This window comes from Lepidochelys kempii, chromosome 6 (assembly GCF_965140265.1).
Source record: "Lepidochelys kempii isolate rLepKem1 chromosome 6, rLepKem1.hap2, whole genome shotgun sequence".
In the NCBI taxonomy this organism is placed as follows: domain Eukaryota; kingdom Metazoa; phylum Chordata; order Testudines; family Cheloniidae; genus Lepidochelys; species Lepidochelys kempii.
The window spans coordinates 4,442,147-4,462,243 of NC_133261.1; the positions used below are offsets into that span (position 1 = coordinate 4,442,147).

Below are 20,097 nucleotides of genomic sequence, written 5' to 3' on the forward strand. Positions count from 1 at the left end.
CCCAGCTCTGAAGGCAGCGCAGAAGTAAAGACGGCAACACTGCAACTGCCCTGCAATAACCTTGTGACCCCCCCTCCCGCGACCCTTTATTGCGTCGTGACCCCCCCCCGTTTGAAAATGCTGGTCTCCCCTGTGAAAGCTGGATATGGTAGAGGGTAAAAGTAGACACGAGACCAGTTTTCGTGGCGAGACCAGATTTCACGGTCCACGATGCGTTTTTCACGGCCGCGAATTTGGTACACGTTGCCCATTCACGAATAAATACAACAGCCCCAGGGACTCATCCCTGTGCCGCTTGGAGGGCAGGAAGCCACCACTGACAGATGAGAGCAACTTTATTTTTTCTTCAAGAGAGGGCGGGGCTAAGGGACCATGTTGAGGGGGTTTGGCCTTGTAGCTCCTCCCCTTGCTTTCTGAGCACCAGTGACTCAGCTTCCTGCTCTTGTCTCTCTGCTGTCCCAGATCCAATGGAGAAGACAGGCAGGCAGCACCTGCTGGGAGCCCTGAAGGAGTTAAGGGCCAAGATCAGTCAGGTCTGGCTGAAGAGGGGGCTGGAGGGCTCGGGGCTGCTGAGGGGAGCAAAGCCCTTCCACCCCTCTCTATGGCTGATGGTGGATGTCGAGCTGGAGGTGACTGTGGAGGGGCTGAGAGCTGTGAACCGGGGAGATCTGGCTGAGGAATTGGCTGCGTTGCTGGATGCTTATGAGGAGCAGCGCCGGGAGCAACGATCAGCCACCTCCAGAGCTAGGGGCCACCTGCTCTGCACCTTGAATGAGCTGGGGGAGGATGAGCTTTGGAGGTTCAAGGTCAAGCTGGCTGACATGGGGCAGAAAGGGGGCTACAACCCCATCCCCTGGTGCCGGCTGGGGAGAGCGAAGCCTGCAGAGGTCACCGCCGAGCTGATCAACCACTACAGGGTGGACTGTGGCTTGGAGACTGCTGGGGAAGTGCTCAGGGCCATCAGATGGGAGGGAGCTGGCAGGGGGACTTTACGAGGCACTGGAGACTTATGAAGAGCGATGCAGTGAGCAGAGACTGGCTCTCTGCAGAGTGCGAGAGACACAGGCATGAACCTTGGGCAGCTTGGGCGAGGAGGGTCTCAGGAGGATCTGGGAGAGAGCGGCCAAGACCCATCATCAGGGGCCCTACGGCTGAACCCTGGGGAGGGCAGGAGAGAGCACAGGTCATGGAGATGATTGAGGAGCTGGTGAGCACCTACGGAGAAGGCCATACTGTGTGGATGACCCAGGAGATGCTCAGAGCCATGAGCCAGGGACCTTTGGCCGAGCGACTGGCTGAGGCCACCAGGATCAGTAAGGGAGATCTGCCCCCACATCCCAGCTCTGGAAAGTCCTTTTCCCCCTCGCTAACTGGGAGTGATGGAGATGCCATCTGTTTGCAGCTGAGAGGCTGGTGCCAATCCCACCCTGTTTTGCTTTAACCCCTTTCCCTGCGCTTGGCTTTTCTGACCCATGAGATGCAGATTTTGCTGTTGCTTCCCCTCCGAAAGTGGAAATTCCCCCGTAGTCCGGAGCCAGATTCACTGCTGTCTGCTTCCCCTTTTTATATTTCCTGCAAAGTCTCTGTTGCCAGGCAGATGGTCGTTTGCTGGGGCTTTCCTGTGCAGCACAGAAGAATCCCAGTCACGGAGACGGCGAATTGGCTAGAAATCAGATTAATGGGGGATTTGTGCCATTGACTTTGGATCAGGCCCTGAGAGATTGCCTGTGTTTTTAACTCCTGGCTCTCCCAGCAGGGGCACAGTCGGGAGTAGGGCAGGAGCACTGGCTGAGGATAGCTCCTGGCCAATCCAGCCCTGGCCTCTGCCAGCAGGGGGCACTATAGGGACCAGGACAGGCGCTCTGGCTAAGGGAGCACTCTGGTTTGGGGGAAGCTCCTGGCTATGTTGGCTCCAAGTCCGGCCTCTGCCAGCAGGGGGCACTGTAGGGACCAGGGCAGGAGTGCTGTGCTCCTGGCTACTCCAGTCCCAGCCTGTCCCATTGTATAAACTGGAAACCCTGCCCCATGGAGGCACTGTGCGTCAAGCTGTACCATAGCTGATCCTTTCCTATGGCGTCAGCTTGCAGAGCAGCCCCACGGCAGCCCGGACGATGATCCCACTGAGCTGGGCCCGGGGCTATGCCGAGCTGGAATGGTGTTTCCTCTCTGCAGGGGATGGATCCAGCGGGGAGGACCTCACCATGGAACCCTCCGGGAAGCAGGAGAAATGCATGTGGTGTGTGACAGAGGTGGTAGGGATGGGGACCTCACACTCCCTGCTGGGGTATTCTAGCACCTCCAGCTGGCCATTCAGAGGAAGTTACCCTGCTGGGTTGGTGCGGTGCAGTCTGGAAAAGGAAACAAGACCAATCAGTGGGATCAGGGGACTGGGAGTCAGGACTCTGGCTCTGGGAGGGGAGTGGGGTGTAGGGAATGAGGGTGGGATCTGGGAGTCAGGACTCCTGGGTTCTATTCCCAGCTGAAATTAAGTAGCTTCTTCAGCCAACTGAACAGGAGCAATGGTTTGCAAAACTCTCCCCACAAGCTCCTGGCTCCGAGACCAGGGCGGGCGGGGGTGTGTGTGTGTGTCTGTTACCTGGGAACCCCCCCGCCCCACCCCCCAGGGCAATGACTGATTGTGGGGCTGGAATCCAGCTGGTCAGGAGTCTGCTCTGCCAGGGTCTCAGGCCATGGAAACAGCTCCCAGCTGAACACTTACCCACAGCCGCCCGGGTTCCCTCCTCCAAGAGCTCTGCTCCCAATGGCGCCACCTTAACGCCTGTTCCTGTGTCTTAGGACCTCTCAGAAGTGAAGCCAGAGCTCGTGCTAGAGTCCGAGGAGAAGCCCAGATCCTACACGTGAGAGAGCCTGAAGGGGTGAACCTGGTGTCTTCTCGGTAAGACACTAGACTGGGATGTAGGAGACTGGAGTTTAATTCTTGCCCCTGTTACCAATTCCCTGACCCCTCAGGCCAATCATTGAATCCAGGGGTTCTCCACCTTTTTCTTTCTGAGGCCCCCCCACAATGTGCTTTAAAAACTCCATGGTCCCCCTGGACCACAACAGTTGTTTTTCTGCATATCCAGTCGTTGAAAGCGAGGGCCGGTGTTAGGGGGTAGCCAGCAGGGCAATCGCCCCGGGGTCTCACACCACAGGGCGGCCCGCAGAGCTAAGTTGCTCAGACTTCAGCTTCAGCCCCAGTTCCCGGCGAGTCTAACGCCAGCCCTGTTCTCTGCTTTATTTTGGCGGAGCTCCTGAACCTGATCACAGCCCCCCAGGGGGCCCCAGGTTGAGAACCACTGATTTAATCCACCCTGGGCCTCGGGTCCCCATCTGTAAAATGAGGAGAACTATTTGCTCTCTGGGGCAAGGACTGCCCGGCACAAGGGAGCCCTGATCTCAGCCGGAGTCTGTGTGGTGCCCAGCACAAGGGGGTCCTGATCTCAGCCAGGGTCTGTGTGGTGCCCGGCACAAGGTGGGCCCAGATCTTGGTTGGGGTCTGTACAGCGCCTGGCACAAGGGGCCCCTGATCTCCGCTGGGGTCTGTGCAGCGCCTGGCACAAGGGGCCCCTGATCTCGGCTGGGGTCTGTGCGGTGCCCGGCACAATGGGGACCCAGTTCTGATCTGAGCCTATATGCACTACAGTAATGCCCACACAAACAATGGGGATTAACAGACCTGACTCCAGCTGGTGTCAGTGGGAGCAGGAGGTTGGCTAGTTCCATCTCGCACTGATTAATTCCCCCTCTCCCTTTCTCCCTGTGCCGTGCAGGGTTCACCTCCCGGGGCAGGCTCCTTCTGTTGCTCTGAAACCGAACTGGGGTTTGAGGTGAGGGCAGCCGTGACCATCCAGTACGGATACAACTCCTGGGATGGGCATCTGAGCGCATCTGAGAAGCAGCAATGGATGGTGTCCGGCCCTTTGTTCAACATCCGGGTGGAACCGGCTGGGGCCGTGGCAGCCGTTCACTTTCCCTCACTTCCTGTGCCTCAGAGGTACAGCGGACAAGAGCAATAAGTGGGGTCTAAGCTTTGACTGACGGCTGTGATCCCCATGGCAGACACAGACTCGAAGGGGCTGAGGACAGAGCTCAGTGCAGACACAGGACACTGTGATCTCTTTGTATATCTAAATACGTTCAGTTATAACCCTCCCAGAGCCAGGGGTGGAACCCAGGAGTCCTGACTCCCAGCCCTCCCTGCTCTAGCCCACTAGACCAGTGGTTTCCAAACTGCAGGTCGCGACCCAGCAGTGGGTCGCGGAAGGTAACTCGTTGGGTCGTGGCGGCTCTGGTCAGCACTGCTGACCGGGCCATTAAAAATCCCGTCAGCGGTGCTGCCTGGCTGAGGCAGGCTAGTCCCTACGTGTTCCGACACCGCGCTGTGCCCCGGAAATAGCCAGCAGCCACCTCTACCTGATCCCCAACGACCGCTCGCTCATACAGGTAACTGGGAACCGACCACACGGCAGGGGTGAGCCAGAGCCACCAGCCACGGCAGGGCACAGAGGGAGCGAGAACTCCCAGCGGGGCAGGCTGCTCTTGTGGGACAGCTAAACCGACACCTGGAGCTCTCCGCGATTCAAACCCAGAGGGAGTCCAGCTTCCTGAACATGTTTTTCCTGCCTGTTAGCTGTTCACCGTGTCAGTGACTGGGTTGTGAGCGGTCATGCCTAGTGGTTAGAGCAGGAGTCAGGCCTAGTGGTTAGTGGTAGCCAGGAATCAGAACCAAGGGTCAGAAACCAGGAGTCGGAGCCCAGGTCCGAACTGGAGCCAGAGGCCAATGCCAGAGCCTGGGCCAGAGCTGAATTCAGAAATCGCAGCTGAAGGTCAGGACTGAGTTACCTGGAATAAGGTAAAGCTGGAGGCATTGCCAGAGCAGGGCTGGGAACAAGCAGGCTCAGGAGCTACGGCAGCCTTCAGCAAATGCTTTGAGCAGCCATTGACCTGCTGCAGCTGCTGGGCTTAAGTGCCGGTTTGGGGACTCTTCCCACCAATCAGGGAGCGTCGCCAATCCAGCAGCCTGCTCAGGCCAGCTGGGCTCCTTAGGTTGCCTGCAGACCGGATCTGCTGCAGGCTGAGACTCTGTGAGCCTGTGAGAATTCCTGAGACTCTGTGAGCCTGAACATTGTGGGTGGGGATTTCAAGGTGCCCAAGTGACTTAGGAGCACACGTCATTGACTTTCAACAGCACCTGGGATTTTCAGAACGGCGTAAGTGGATTAGGCACTAGAACTGGTTGGAAATTTTCCAGCACAGCTTAGTTTTGTCAGAAGATACCAGTTCAGTCGGGTGAAATGTTTCGGGGGGGGGGGTTGTCCCTTCACAAAGCTTTTCAGTGAATTTGGTTTTGATCTGATTTGGAATGAAACCAAATTCCGAAATACCGAAACTTTTCGCAAACGGATCCCCCAACATTTTAGCCTTTCTCTGTTAGGCGTCTCACTCCCATATGATGTAGCCTCTTAAATCCCTTAGGAGCTCAGGAAAACCCCTTCCTGTATTCAGTCCTCCAGGATCCCTCTGATCTTTGAGGGTGAACAATACCCAACTCCTAATTTGCTCGATGTTCTCTACAGCCATTTCCAGGACCCGCTGCAATTCCATCACGAGATTCTCTCTCACCCTTCCATCTTTGAGGGTGAAGGAGAGTCTGTGACTTGGTTGCCTCATGGGTCCTGTTAGATCCCTTTGTGTTCGTGAAATCCTGCTCTAAAGAACCACAATCCTTGCCCAGCATATGCAGGGACCTTGAGTGCTGGCATCTGGATACCATCTTCCCTGGCTTGGTGACAAGCACCTTTCTGCTGTGTGAGGCGATCCAGGACTTCCCAGTCCAGTGGGAGCATGGAGGAAAGAATTAGGCCTTTCCCTATATTTTTTCTGTTGGCCAGTATCTCCTGGAAACACCTGTGTTTGAACTCTTATAGGCGGCGGATGAAGAGGAGAAAAAGCACCAGTCCATACAGGTGCTCAAGCCCCCTCAGACGAAGCCCCTCTACTTCGGCTCTTGTTACACTGTGTCCAGTTCGTTGGACTTAGAGGTAACCCTCGAGGTGAGTGACATTTAGCTATAAGTCTAAAGAATGAAAACCACCGGCTGCAGGATTAATAGACTTAACAAGAGTATGTTGTTAGATCTCACCCCAGATCCCTCCTTACTACAGCTGGTTGAAAATGTTCTGGTTGAGTTTTCCGTCGGCGGATGCTGGCTGGACAAAATTGGGAATATGTCCATATCAATGACATGTCATTGAAATGATTCTTTTCTATAAGGTCAGAACATTTGATTTTGATTTTTCATTTTGAAATGTTTTTCATTTAACAATTTATATTATATTTTTATAGTAAATTAACACTTCCCTTCCCTTCCTGACTTCTTTTCCCGTTTACACAGGGAAATTCTTCAGCACTCCTTGCATGGCATGGGCCTGCAGGTCATGGAGTTCCACTCCTTTTTCTCTTCAGATGTCTCTAGACAGAGTTTTTCCAGCCTATCCTCAGCCTCCCTTGTCCTTTCTTGCTGTCCTCTTCCTAACATGCTTTCTTTGCTAGTTGTTCTTCTCCCATTCTTATCACATTTCCAACCTACCTGAAACGTGCACTCTGCAGCCTATCACTGAGAGTCCCAAATTCATGTTCCTCCTTATTTCTTACATGCACACCCTGTCTACCCTCCACTTGTCTCCCATCGTCCTCAGTGTATTATTTTCTCCTACCTCTATCTTCTCTTCCTCCATCTCCATAAGACCCACCGTTTCCAAACCATAGAGCAGGTAGGGACAAACACACACAGAATACACTTTTCCTCTGCGTTTGTTACATCTCTGCTGGTCCCACAGAGTTCCTGCCACTTTCTTCACTGCTGCCCATGCACGCTGGCTTCTGTTTTTCAATTCTTGAGATCTCTCTCTGATGGCACTAAGTGTACTTCCCATCTACACAAACTCTTCTGATTCAGCTTCTCTCCTGAAACTTCAATCACCAGCTCTTGCTTCCACTTTCCCCGCATAATTTCAGTTTTCTTTGCGTTTAACTTCAAACTAAGGTCTTCAAACACCAATGCCCACCCTGATACCATATTTACCAATTCCGATTTCAGCCAGAAGGACCAGGTTGTCAGCGTACATTTGTTTTCTCTGTGGCTACACAAGCTTGGTTCTCCTACTGATTAACTCCACAACTAGGATGGAGAGAAGTGGACCAAGCGCCCTGCCTTGTCTCAATCTCACATCAAAACTTCAGAGTTACCACCTTGGCTCCTGACCTTCACTACAGCTCCTCTCACATCTCTGCTTTTTGAGGTCCCTCTCCCATCCAGCTCAATACTCCAAACGTCATCTCCCATGGAACTACATCATGCTTGTCAAGACCAATCCATTTTACATAGCAATTATGACCTCTAGTTACTGTTCTTTCAGACTTCTGTCTCATTGCAAACATTGCATCTCCTTCCCCTTCTAAAGCCACGCGGCTCCTCTTCTATATTTTCCTCCACCTTCCACTTCAATCTTGCCTCCAAATCTCTCTCAAGGACTTTGAGAAGTTGACTTAGCAGGGTGATGCTCTAGTAGATTTTGGATTATTTATATCACCCTTACCCTTCCGAAGTGTTGGGAATTGGGACCAGCAGTCTGGCCTACTGGTCAGCACAGAAGTCAGGTTTAGTGGCCGGATGAGGCATCCAGAGGAGGGAACAGAAGTGGGGGTCAGAGCCAAGGGTCAATCTAGGGTCGGAGTCAGAAGTCAGAACTGGGGATCAGAGCCAGGAATGGTAGGTCATGGCCAGGAGCGAGGTGTAAGGGCAGGAACCAAAGGAGAGGCAAGGGTCAGGCCTGGAACAAGAAGCAATGGTCTCAAGTTGCAGTGGGGGAGGTCTAGGTTGGATATTAGGAAACGCTATTTCACTAGGAGGGTGGTGAAACACTGGAATGGGTTACCTAGGGAGGTGGTGGAATCGCCATCCTTATTTGTCTTTAAGGCCAGGCTTGACAAAGCCCTGGCTGGGAAGATTTAGTTGGTATTGGTCCTGCTTTGAGCAGGAGGTTGGACGAGATGACCTCCTGAGTTCCAACCCTGATCTTCTATGATTCTATGGAGCAGGAACAAGATGGTAGCTAGGAGCAAGGGTAGGGGTGAGGCAGGATCGGAGCAAGAGTCAGGAAGAGGGCTGTATGCTGATTGTAGAAGACAGACAAGAGCTGGTTTCAACATGGCAGCAGCAGGGAGTCTGTGCAGCACTTGGGTTTTAGACCCGCACCCTTGGATCATTACACAGAGGCACAATCAATCCCATTCTCTAGTCATCTGGTATCCTAGCTTGTTCCCAGCAATCACAGAAGCCACTTTATTCCAGTACCTCCAGCTACCTTGATCATATCAACAGTTTCTCCTCTTCACCAGCTGCTTTACCATTGTCCATCTTATCCAGTGCTGCTTCTACCTCCTCTACAGAGATTGATACCCTCTGAGGCTTGTCCATAGCTGCCGGCAGTGCTTGCCCTCCCAGCAACCTCTTCTCATTTAACAGCCTTTGGAAATATCCCTAGTACTTCTTTAGGGGTCATCACCTCACAGATCCCATCCTTCACACAGAAAGATTTCTTCACATCTTGTGTTACATTGTTCCTCTTTTTTTACCAAGCCCAAACCCAATTTCCTGGCATCATCTTCCTCCAGTTTTCTGTAAAATTTTTCTTCAGCATCCATTCTTGATTTAGCAACTGCCCTTTTAGCCTCCTTTTTTTGAGTTTGCAGTTTTGATTGTCTCATTATCACAAGCTGCTTCCTCAAACTCTTGGAACAATTATTTCTTTTTAACTTCCCTTGTACATCAGATTTCCACCACTGGCTTGTTCTCCAAAAACACCCCATTCAACCACTCGTTCTGCTTTGTTACCTCTACCACCTGAATGAAACATTTGTTAGTCGTGAGGGAATTCTGCACCAAAAATTGAAAAACTCCTGCACCAAAAAAATAAAAATTCTGCACATAATATTTTAAAATTCTGCATATTTCATTTGTCAATAATTAAATGTGGAGTCTCTAGCTTGGCAGTGGGGAGCACAGGCCACTGACTGTACAGAGGTGGGAGATCACCATGCAGTTCCCTCTGCCCCCCCCCCCCCGGATACAGATTAAGCGGTGAGGCTGCACCCAACCCTGACACAGCACAAGGGCTGGGCCTGCCCCAGAAAAATCCCAGGGCCCTGCCACTCCACACCAGGGGCACCAAGATAGCAAGTGAGAGGAACAGTCATGGATGCCCAGGCCTGGCCCCAATCCAGATATGGGGCAAGCAGACTCAGCCCAGCAGGATCCAAGTGTGGAGGGGCTTAGTGTGGGGGGATCCAGGTGTGGGGTGAGAGGGTTCTGTGAGGGGCAATCTAGGTGCAGGCTCAGTGGGAGATCTGGATGCACAGGGGCTTGCCTGGGGGTTCAGGAGGAATGGGACTCTGCAGGGAGGTCCAGGAGAAGGTGGTTGGGGCTCAGTGGGTGGCTCCAGGTGCTGGGGGAGTGGGGCTTCATGGGTTGGGGGTCCAGGTGCAGCTGGTTGGGGCTCACTGGGATGGGGGTCTGGGTGCAACAGGCTTGTTGGGGTGTCCAGGTGCATGGGGGTGTTGTTGGGGTGGGGTTGGAGTACAGCAGGCTCAGTAGAGGGTGGTCTTGGTGCAAGTCTGGTTGCAGGGGGGTTGGGACTCAGTGGGGTCGGGGTTTGGGTACAGGAGTTTCGGTGGGGGGAGGTTCTGGGCATGAGAGGGAGGCTTGGCGTGAGGGTCTGAGTATGAGGGGTCCAGATGCACGGGGGTTGGATGGATGGAGGAGTAGCTCCCCATCCGACCCCTCCCCCTGTCGCTGAGGAGCAATGGGGGCAGGAAGAGTGAGTGTGTAGCTTCCCGTAGCCGGGGGAGGTTTCTGGGGATGCATCTGACCCAGCCCCAGCCCCAGCCATTCCTTACAGGGGAAGAAGAAGCTACCAGTTGAGCCCAGCACAGGGTGGAACTACCAGTTGGGGCATCCTCAGCCCCGCCCCACCTCCGCCGGCTGCTCTGGGCACCTGAAATGACATGCCCACACTGCTAGAGAGGGGGCACGTGACCGGTCTTGTGGCTTCCCTTTGTTTCCTAGCCAAAAAGTCTTTTTTTTTTGCAGAGAAGCAATGAAATCTGTGGGGGACATGAATTCTGCACACTCGTAGTGGTGCAGAATTCCCCCAGGAGTAATTTATTAAACTTCCTCCATTCTTCTTTATTGTCACTGGCAAAGCATGAAAACTTCCTTTACTTTTTGGCAGAACTCTTCCTTTCTTCGCCCCCTTACATAACCACCAACTTAATTTCTCCCTCAATTTCATCTTCTCTCCTGTTTCCTCAGGGTGCAGTTGGATTTTAGCTCTTAATACCTCATGTTGTTCTGCCACATATGTGCTCGGTATAATCTTTATGTCTTTCACCATTTTCGTATGTTCACTTACCAAAATATAGTCCACCCAGACTTTGCTTTCTCCACTAATTATCATGAATGAAATTAAATCAAATGATGTAATATTAAACTAGATTACATTAAAATATAGTTTAAAAAGTCAAAACCAAAATGAAGCTTTTCAACTGACCTGGAATGAATTTTTTCTAAACATTTCATTGCATGGGAAAATCTGAATGTCAACATTTCTTGCCGATTCAGCACATTTCAAAATCGCAGCATTTCCAACTACAGGGAAATTCTGGTTCCTGCAGAGCTCTGCCTGCTACATCCCACATGGGCGCCCTTTCCAGGACAACAGCTCAGAGGAGAGAGGCTGCCTGTAATGCAGCCGTGTCTGAACCGCACTGAAAAGCCCTCTGGCTATGTCTACACTGCAGTCATGGGGCGTGATTGCAGCTTGTGCAGACACACCCGAGCTAGCTTTAATCCAGCCAGCCCAGGGGCTGGAGCAGTGAAGATGCAGCAGCATGCGGCTCAGGACAGGCTGCAGAAACCTGCCCTGAACCCTGGGTAGTTACTCGCAGGGCTTGTCCACCTGCTGCAGCTTCGCTGCTCTGGACTGCAAGCGAGCCGGATGAAAGCTAGCGTGGGGTAGGCCTGCTCACACTGCGATCACACCCTGTGACTGCTGCCTAGACCGACCCATAGGGCTCACCGGTTGAATGTGAGTTCCCAGTGCGACGATGTAGCCGACAGGGCAAACGTGACCCTTGGAGATCTGAGCAGGGCGCGTCCAGTGGGCGTTGGGAGGTGATATTGTTTCAGTATACGGCGTCAGTGAGACCATTCCTGGAGACTGTGTCCAGATCTAGCAGCCGCACTTCCAAAAGGAGGCTGGGGCAGAGCAGAGGTGGGAAGAGGCGGGGTGGGGGTGGGGATGGGGTCTGGGGGTACTGGTGGAATGGAGGCAGGGCCTGGGGCTGAGTGGAGGTTGAGCAACCCAGGGAAAGGAGGAAGCCAGTGCCCGTTCATGGGATATGCCACCAGCTCTCTGAGACCCACACACAGGTGAGCACAAGAGAGGACACAATGACTTGGTGCCAGAGGGTGGCCATGCCCAGTGGTTGGGGCAGGAGTCAGGCTGAGTGGTCAGAGCAGGAGTTGGTGGCCAAAAATCATAGACCAAGGTCAGAGCCAGAGTCAGAAGCCAGGAGTCGGAGCTGGGCAGGGCATTGCAGTGTGGCTGCTCACATCCGGGCTAGGTTAACCCGGTGTTCAGACCCAGGTGCCAGTCACCTGAGTTCACTTTGCAGCATAGATGTGCCCAGAAGGCAGAGGGCTTGGTTTTGGGACAGAGCTGAGGGGCCTCGTTAAGGCAATCTGCAAAAGGTCGTTACCTGCTTGCTCTTCTGTTCAAGGAAACAGGATATTTACATATTGCAAATGTAACCCTTCTGCCCGTCAGAGTTGGCAGCAACAAGGGCCGGGTTCAATATCTAGGGGATCCATTCCAATAACACAATGCAAACCGGCTCGAGCCCCCACCCAGTGACCTGGGACAAATATATACCACCCCCGCTGGGCGCCTCCAAGAGGCAATACTTCCCCTCTTGCAAGCACATAGTCTGAGTGTAGCAAAAGTCTTTTAATAACAGAGAGAAACAAAAAGAAAAGGAGGACTTGTGGCACCTTAGAGACTAACCAATTTATTAGAGCATAAAGTTAAATAGCAGTCTCTAAGGTGCCACAAGTCCTCCTTTTCTTTTTGCGAATACAGACTAACACGGCTGTTACTCTGAAACCTGTCAGAGAGAAACAATGTGGCATTATGTTGGGGAAACACCACCAACAGGATTCATAACACAACCCATGAGCAAAAACAACCCCACCCCAGGCAAATTGGGGCATGCCCTTTTCCCTTTGGTTCTTGAGTCCAGCAACCCCAAATCACCCAAAGTCCCAAAAGTCCAATGCCCCAAAAGTCTCTGTCCCTGGTCAGGGCAGCCCCAGAGTTCGAAAGTTTATCGGCGGAGCTTTACCTCCCAACCTGGGTGGAAATGGGACGGGGGTAAGAGGCACCTTACGTGATCTGAAGCTGACCGCCCCATAGCTCCATAGCGGCGTTCCGCTCCGCCAGCCGCCCCACAAACTCCTTCGCTCAGCTCCGCTCCGCCAGCTGCCCCACGAACTCCTTCACTCAGCTGCGCTCCGCTCCGCCAGCTGCCCCACGAACTCCTTCACTCAGCTCCACGGCCCACAAGCAGCTCCTGCCATCCACACACTGCTCCGCGTCGAACTGCTTCCCCAGCCGTCCCGCAAACTGCTCCACAATATATCTTCAGGCTCCCCCACTACTTAACACAACACTCAGTGATTTCAGCTCTTAGGTGAATTCAGCTTATAGTAGGGGAGCCCCAGTGCTGGTGCACTGTCAGCCCAAAGTGAGCTCAGCAGCCTATAACTAGACTTCTAATGAAATCAAAATTAGCTCTGATATTCCACAGTGGAGAGAGGAGGAAGTGCAATCAGCATGTAAGGCCCTCACCAAGGGGCCCATGCCACCAAGTACTACTACTTGTCCCCAGCCTCTCTCCATTCACGCAGTTTTGGAACCCATGACCCTTGCCTAGCGAGTGCTACTTAGTTGATGATGAATCCCTCCATCATAACAAAAGGCCACGTACAGTTCCAAGCACAGTTCCCATAATCAGGGTAAAAACAATTTATTCTTCCTGCCCCAATAACAGAGACACTGGGGATCCCACAGCAGCCAAAGTGACCATTTGGGCAGCTATGGTCTCATTCTAGGCGTGGTGGGTGTGCCTATGCAAATGAGATCGGCCCCTGAAGTTCTTTTCCACAACTTGCCACACCTCACCACCAGATGTCAGGGTGGAGCTCATCCTGACACTGCTTACATCCTCCCCCCAGCCGAGACTTTGTCGTCCCGACAAATCACACTCCCTTTATACCAACTCATTGGTTTCCTCCAAAGGGCCTCAGGAAGCCCACTTTAGCTTCCACAAGCCTGTGTGCTAAATGTATTGGCTCCTCACTAGTCACCCCAGGTGCATCATAAGTTAACCGTTTCACTGGTCTTATCACCCTGTCTCGTCTATTGAGAATCTCTGTTGCCGAAGTAAGGGGAACATCCTCTTGAGTGACGGATGGAGAGGCTTCCCTGGAGGGTCCCTTGGCTACTGGTGTAGGCCCCTGCACTCCTAGTTCTAACGCTGGAGGGTCCAAGGTGCCCAGGACATCCTCTACCTGTCTTTCCCCATTGTCCAATAACCTGTGTTTGTCATCACAGGGGGGTCTCATCAGCAGCACCGGGGTATCAGAAAGGGGCCTAAATAGTTCCGCCATTGGGTTTAGGGCGGAAGAGGGAAAACTCTCGTTTGGTTCAGCTGATCGAGACTGAAATCTTGTCTCCATCCCAGGATACACCAGGGTTGTGTCTTCCTCATCAGACTCACTCTCAGATGTGCAGAATAGGGGTAAGTTAGCTGCAGGGGGCCCACTGTCTGTGTTGGATGGCGGCTTTGGTCTAGCACCTCTGTTCTGCCCGGCGGCCCTGCCGTGGCCCATCTCACAAGGGGTGCTTACCAATTCCCCCACAGGGAGCAAAAGGTTTCTATGCACCGTCTTTATTTGCCCTGGACCGTCTTCAGGTTTGATCTTGTAGACCGGCAGATCTCCCAGCTTTTCCATCACCAGGTAAGGTATTGCCTTCCATCTGTCAGCTATCTTGTGTTTGCCAGCAATACCCAAATTTCGCAGCAGGACTCTGTCCCCTGGCTGGAGCTCCTGCGAACGCACTCTAGCATCATATCGATGTTTGTTGCGGTCTGCGTTCTTCCGAGCCGCAGCGGTAGCTAAGCGATAAGCATCCCGCAGCTTTTCTCTTAGTCGGGATACATACTGCTGATGAGTTTCATAGCTATCTCCACCCTCTGATACACCAAAGCACAAGTCTATGGGTAATCTTGGTTCTCGCCCAAACATCAAGAGATATGGGGTGACTCCCGTAGCATCGTTCTTTGTGGCATTGTAGGCATGCACCAGAAATGCGACATGCTGGCTCCAGGTTGCCTTCTGCTCTGGTCGCAAAGTTCCCAACATATCTAATAGGGTTCGATTGAACCTCTCGGGCTGAGGATCACCTTGGGGGTGATAAGGCGTTGTCCTAGACTTTTTAATTCCTGCTATCTTCAGCACCTCCTTCAGAAGGTGACTCTCAAAATCCCGCCCCTGATCAGAGTGTATCCGAGCCGGGAATCCATAGACTGAGAAATATTTGTCCCACAATACTCGAGCAACGGTGGTGGCCCTCTGATCACGTGTGGGATATGCTTGTGCATACCGTGTAAAATGGTCAGTCACTACTAGAATGTTTCCAACATTCCTCTTGTCTACAAGACAAGAAATCAATGCATACCAACTCCAAAGGTTTGTTGCTGGTGATGTTCTTGAGATATGCAGCCCTCGTGGGCAGAGTTTTCCTTTGAACACATCGAGCGCAAGTCTCACATTTCCTGCGAACATCTTCAGCCATTCGGGGCCAATAGAACCTACTACGAATAAGTTCCAGGGTCCTCTCCATCCCTAAATGCCCAAAGTCATCATGCAGGGCCCTCATGGCCAGGGCTCTGTACTTTTTTGGCAGTACTAGTTGTGCTCGTTGTTTTTGTAAAGGGTCAGTGGTCATTCGGTGTAGCACTCCCTGAATCAGTTTTAGTTTGGTCCATTCTCTCAATAGTAGTTTACCCTCCGGGTTAGGTGGGACAACCGCAGCTGGGCTTCGCCCCTCCCTTTTGGCAAGTAGTGTATCACGAATGTCAATATCTTGCCGCTGGGCTTCTTGCCAGTCAGCCGCATTGAGCATGGGCAAAGGAGATTGGTCTAATGCAATATAGTTCACCGAAGCAGAAGGCATGCATTCAGGGGGCAGGCCCAAAGCTTCTGCAACACATCCCTGAAAGTCTTCACGGGCCTCTGGCTCTCGGCGACTCACACTGCAAATAGCTCTCACTCCATCTGTGGGTATCACAGCAACTTCTGGAGCCTGCGGACGCCTGGACAATGCATCTGCATCTACATTGCTTCTCCCTGATCGGTACTGAATGCTGAACTCATAGCTAGCCAAGGCGGCCACCCATCTCTGCCCTGTAGCATCCAGCTTAGCACTTGTTAACACATAAGTCAGTGGATTGTTGTCTGTCCACACCTGGAACTGAGCACCATACAAGTAGTCTCGAAATTTCTCAGTGATGGCCCATTTCAAGGCCAAAAACTCCAGCTTGTGGGTGGGATAGCGAGTTTCACTATCAGACAATCCTCGGCTGGCAAAGGCTACCGGTTTACATTTGCCTTCCACTTCCTGGTACAGGACTGCTCCCAGACCCTCCAAACTGGCATCAGTATGCAGGATAAATGGTTTGCTTGGGTCAGCAAAAACTAGGACTGGAGCATGAGTTAGGCAAGTAATGATTTCTCGAAAAGCCCTTTCACATCTCTCATCCCACCGTGGCCCAAATGGTGCAAAGGGGCCATTGTGTCTCTGCACAGGAGGCTTTGGGGACCTCCCCTTATTCTTGGACTTAGATTTGTTCTTGCTGGACTGATGTCCCCTGGTAAGATCATTCAGAGGCTTTACAATCGTAGCATAGTTTTTCACAAATCTGCGGTAGTAGCCACTAAATCCAAGGAAGGTCTTGAGTTCTCTGTAGTTACTTGGACGTGGCCATGTAGTGAGTGCTTCTATTTTATCAGGATCAGTACTCACACCTTCTTGGGACACAATGTGACCCACATACTTCACTGAGGTTCTGCAGAACTGGCATTTGTCAATTGAAAGCTTCAGACCATAATCCTCCAACCTATCAAGCACTTTAAGAAGTCTTTCTTCATGCTCCTCTAAGGTTCTTCCAAACACAATCAGGTCATCCAAATAAACTAACACTTGCAGTAAATTCATGTCTCCCACAACTTTCTCCATGAGACATTGAAAGGTGGCAGGTGCTCCAGAAATCCCTTGGGGCATGCGTTCGAACTGATAAAACCCTAATGGGCAGATGAAGGCTGTCTTCTCCTTATCTTCTTCTCCCAGAGGGATCTGGTAGTATCCACTTCGAAGATCCAACACAGAGAACCACTGGCTTCCCAGCAAACAGTCTAAGGCGTCTTGCACTCGAGGCATAGTGTACTGGTCGACCACAGTACGGCTGTTTAGGGTGCGGTAGTCAATACACATCCGGATTTTCCCATTCTTTTTGCGGACTACCACAATGGGTGAGGCGTATGGGCTGCGGGACTCTGTAATGGTGCCATTCGCAGCCAGCTCCTGAAGATGATGTCGCACATCTTCCATCTCAGAGAGAGCAATCTTCCTAGATCTCTCCCTGAAAGGTCGAGAGTCATGTAGTCTGATATTGTGCTCTACTCCTTTTGCACATCCCACATCCCACTCATGCAGTGAGAACACCTTGGATCTTTCACAAAGTTTCTTCCTCAGGCGATCTTTCCAGTCCTCGGACACTGGTGAATCTCCAAAGTCAAACTTTGCTGGGTCTATTGCCGGAACTGGAGTTTCATACTGGGGTTTTACAATCGACTCAGGCTCAAAGAGGTCTGCTATCTTTTGTCCTTGCTTCACAAAAATATCACGACTCGTTTCATTAGCAATCAGTATAGTCACCCTTTCCTGGGCTTCAGCAGGTAGGGTTATGACTCCACTGGGGACCAGCACTCCTTCAGGGAGCTCTCCTCCCATCGGCTGCTCTATCATTGCTAACGTCCCTTTACTGCCTTTCAGACAGGTACTCATGACAAGCACTTCTTGCTCCGTCCTTGCAGGCACTACTAAGGGGGTTGTGCCCACGTACTTCAGTGCCCCAAGCGGTAGCTCAGATGTGTCCCTTTTAGCGCTCTCAATTTTCCTATAGGCTTCAGCACAAAGCGTATGGATCATCAGGGTATTCAGGTACTGGTCCCCAGCCCGCCTTCTGCAGTAATCCGCGAGTACCTTGAAGAGACTGGAGTTGGTCCCTATCAGCACAGACACATCAGAAGTCCCTTTAGGGTCAGGGCATATTAAGGCAGCTGTGTCTACCTCTTCTCTTACCCCAGCAACCTCCTCTGGGAATTCCAGGTGCACTATGACATACCCTTGATAGGGGTATTCATCCATGCTGAGGCCACATAGGCCAAGGCCAGTCAGTGGCTGTATAGGCAGGTGCCTAAGCATCTGTTGGTAGAATGACTGAAATATAATAGTCACTTGAGATCCAGTGTCAAGCACTGCTTTACACTCCACCCCTTCGATCCTCACCATGACCTCTGCTCGAGGCCCTATCAGTCCTGCAGGGATCCCAGCTGGACAGTCTTTTCTGGGGGAATCTTCAAATCCTGCAGACCTGGGGGGTCCCCGTCCCCAGACCCTCTGGCAGCTACCGGATCTCTCCCAACTGATCCTCAGCTTTCCATACACTAAGGAGGGGTTTTCTTCATTACGGCACTTGGCAGCACTGTGTCCATCCTGACCACATCGGTAGCAGAAGAATTGACCTTTCCCCCTTCGCCTGGGGGGGATGGTGGCTCTAAGTGCGGGCTTCTCAATCGCCACAGTTTGAGGCTTCTTATTCCTAGAAGTCTTAACTCGGTCAACGGTACTTTGCAGCTCAGCTATCCGTTCCGTCAGGACCTGCATTTGTTGGGCAAGTTCCTCTCTGGTGCTCACCATCAGTACACTGGCCATTTGCAGTGGTGTTGTGCTGGCTGGCTCCGATGTTTGGGCTTCCCAAAACTCACTGGCAGCCTGCCTTTCTTCCTCCTCTCGGACCTCTTTTATCAGCTGGGAGTAACTTGGGGGATGTTCCCGTCGTTCTCTTAGCCGGAGATGAAGTAGAATCGGGTTCTGATACCGAGTTCCTCTTACAATTTGAGCCAGTCTGGTCTGATCCATCTGCTCAGCAGTCACTGCTCCCCTCATGACAGCTCTCTGAAGCAGTCTCTCCAGTCTCTGTATGTAGGCTGAAGCCTTCTCGCCCTTTTGTTGTCGGGAATTAAGGAACCTACAGTAGCTGTCTTCAGGGCCCTCTACGCTCCCAAAGTTGTGTTCAAGGGCCTCTAGGCAGTCCTTCACACTGACCCCAGGGTCAATGAGCTTCAGGGTGCGAATCACATCTAATGCTGGGCCGCCAAGGCTCTCTATAAGGCATCTTCGCTTTTCTGCATCTGGTACGGCCCACTCTTGCAGCATTTCAGTGGTATGCTCTAACCAGGGTTCAAACTCCTCCTCCCCAGCAAATAATCTTAACTTACGACAAGAGTCTGACTCAGCATGGGGCAGCACAACCTTTTCCAATATTTGCCCCAGAGCTTTTGTCCAATCATCAGCCGAGGCTGCAGCCTCCGAGCTAGAAGCTGCTGACCCAGGGCCCAACAAACCTGACATATTAGCCATTATACAAACAGTAATTTCCTCAAAATATAAGCACAAACAAAAAAAAATATAAATTGTTTCCCAATATAGTGGATCACTCAACAGGTGCTTGCGAGGGGTACTGACCCAGGCATCCCGGACGAGCCCCCAAAAATGTAACCCTTCTGCCCGTCAGAGTTGGCAGCAACAAGGGCCGGGTTCAATATCTAGGGGATCCATTCCAATAACACAATGCAAACCGGCTCGAGCCCCCACCCAGTGACCTGGGACCAATATATACCACCCCCGCTGGGCGCCTCCCAGAGGCAATACTTCCCCTCTCGCAAGCACATAGTCTGAGTGTAGCAAAAGTCTTTTAATAACAGAGAGAAACAATGTGGCATTATGTTGGGGAAACACCACCAACAGGATTCATAACACAACCCATGAGCAAAAACAACCCCACCCCAGGCAAATTGGGGCATGCCCTTTTCCCTTTGGTTCTTGAGTCCAGCAACCCCAAATCACCCAAAGTCCCAAAAGTCCAATGCCCCAAAAGTCTCTGTCCCTGGTCAGGGCAGCCCCAGAGTTCGAAAGTTTATCGGCGGAGCTTTACCTCCCAACCTGGGTGGAAATGGGACGGGGGTAAGAGGCACCTTACGTGATCTGAAGCTGACCGCCCCATAGCTCCATAGCGGCGTTCCGCTCCGCCAGCCGCCCCACAAACTCCTTCGCTCAGCTCCGCTCCGCCAGCTGCCCCACGAACTCCTTCACTCAGCTGCGCTCCGCTCCGCCAGCTGCCCCACGAACTCCTTCACTCAGCTCCACGGCCCACAAGCAGCTCCTGCCATCCACACACTGCTCCGCGTCGAACTGCTTCCCCAGCCGTCCCGCAAACTGCTCCACAATATATCTTCAGGCTCCCCCACTACTTAACACAACACTCAGTGATTTCAGCTCTTAGGTGAATTCAGCTTATAGTAGGGGAGCCCCAGTGCTGGTGCACTGTCAGCCCAAAGTGAGCTCAGCAGCCTATAACTAGACTTCTAATGAAATCAAAATTAGCTCTGATATTCCACAGTGGAGAGAGGAGGAAGTGCAATCAGCATGTAAGGCCCTCACCAAGGGGCCCATGCCACCAAGTACTACTACTTGTCCCCAGCCTCTCTCCATTCACACAGTTTTGGAACCCATGACCCTTGCCTAGCGAGTGCCACTTAGTTGATGGTGAGTCCCTCCATCATAACAA

General features: G+C 52.2%; 1 protein-coding gene across 10 annotated transcripts in view; it reads left to right on the forward strand.

The window, feature by feature from the left end:
* The window catches only part of LOC140912346 (NACHT, LRR and PYD domains-containing protein 1b allele 2-like), a 110,299-nt gene that overhangs the window by 62,886 nt on the left and 27,316 nt on the right, over positions 1–20,097 (forward strand). For 8 of the 10 annotated variants that reach the window (XM_073346583.1, XM_073346584.1, XM_073346581.1 and 5 more), the window contains 3 exons: positions 2,797–2,896; positions 3,774–3,997; positions 5,931–6,056. The gene's annotated coding sequence lies outside the window, so the exon portion shown is untranslated. The remainder of the gene's footprint in view (positions 1–2,796; positions 2,897–3,773; positions 3,998–5,930; positions 6,057–20,097) is intronic. The other 2 variants (XM_073346586.1, XM_073346587.1) reach the window with 2 other exon arrangements.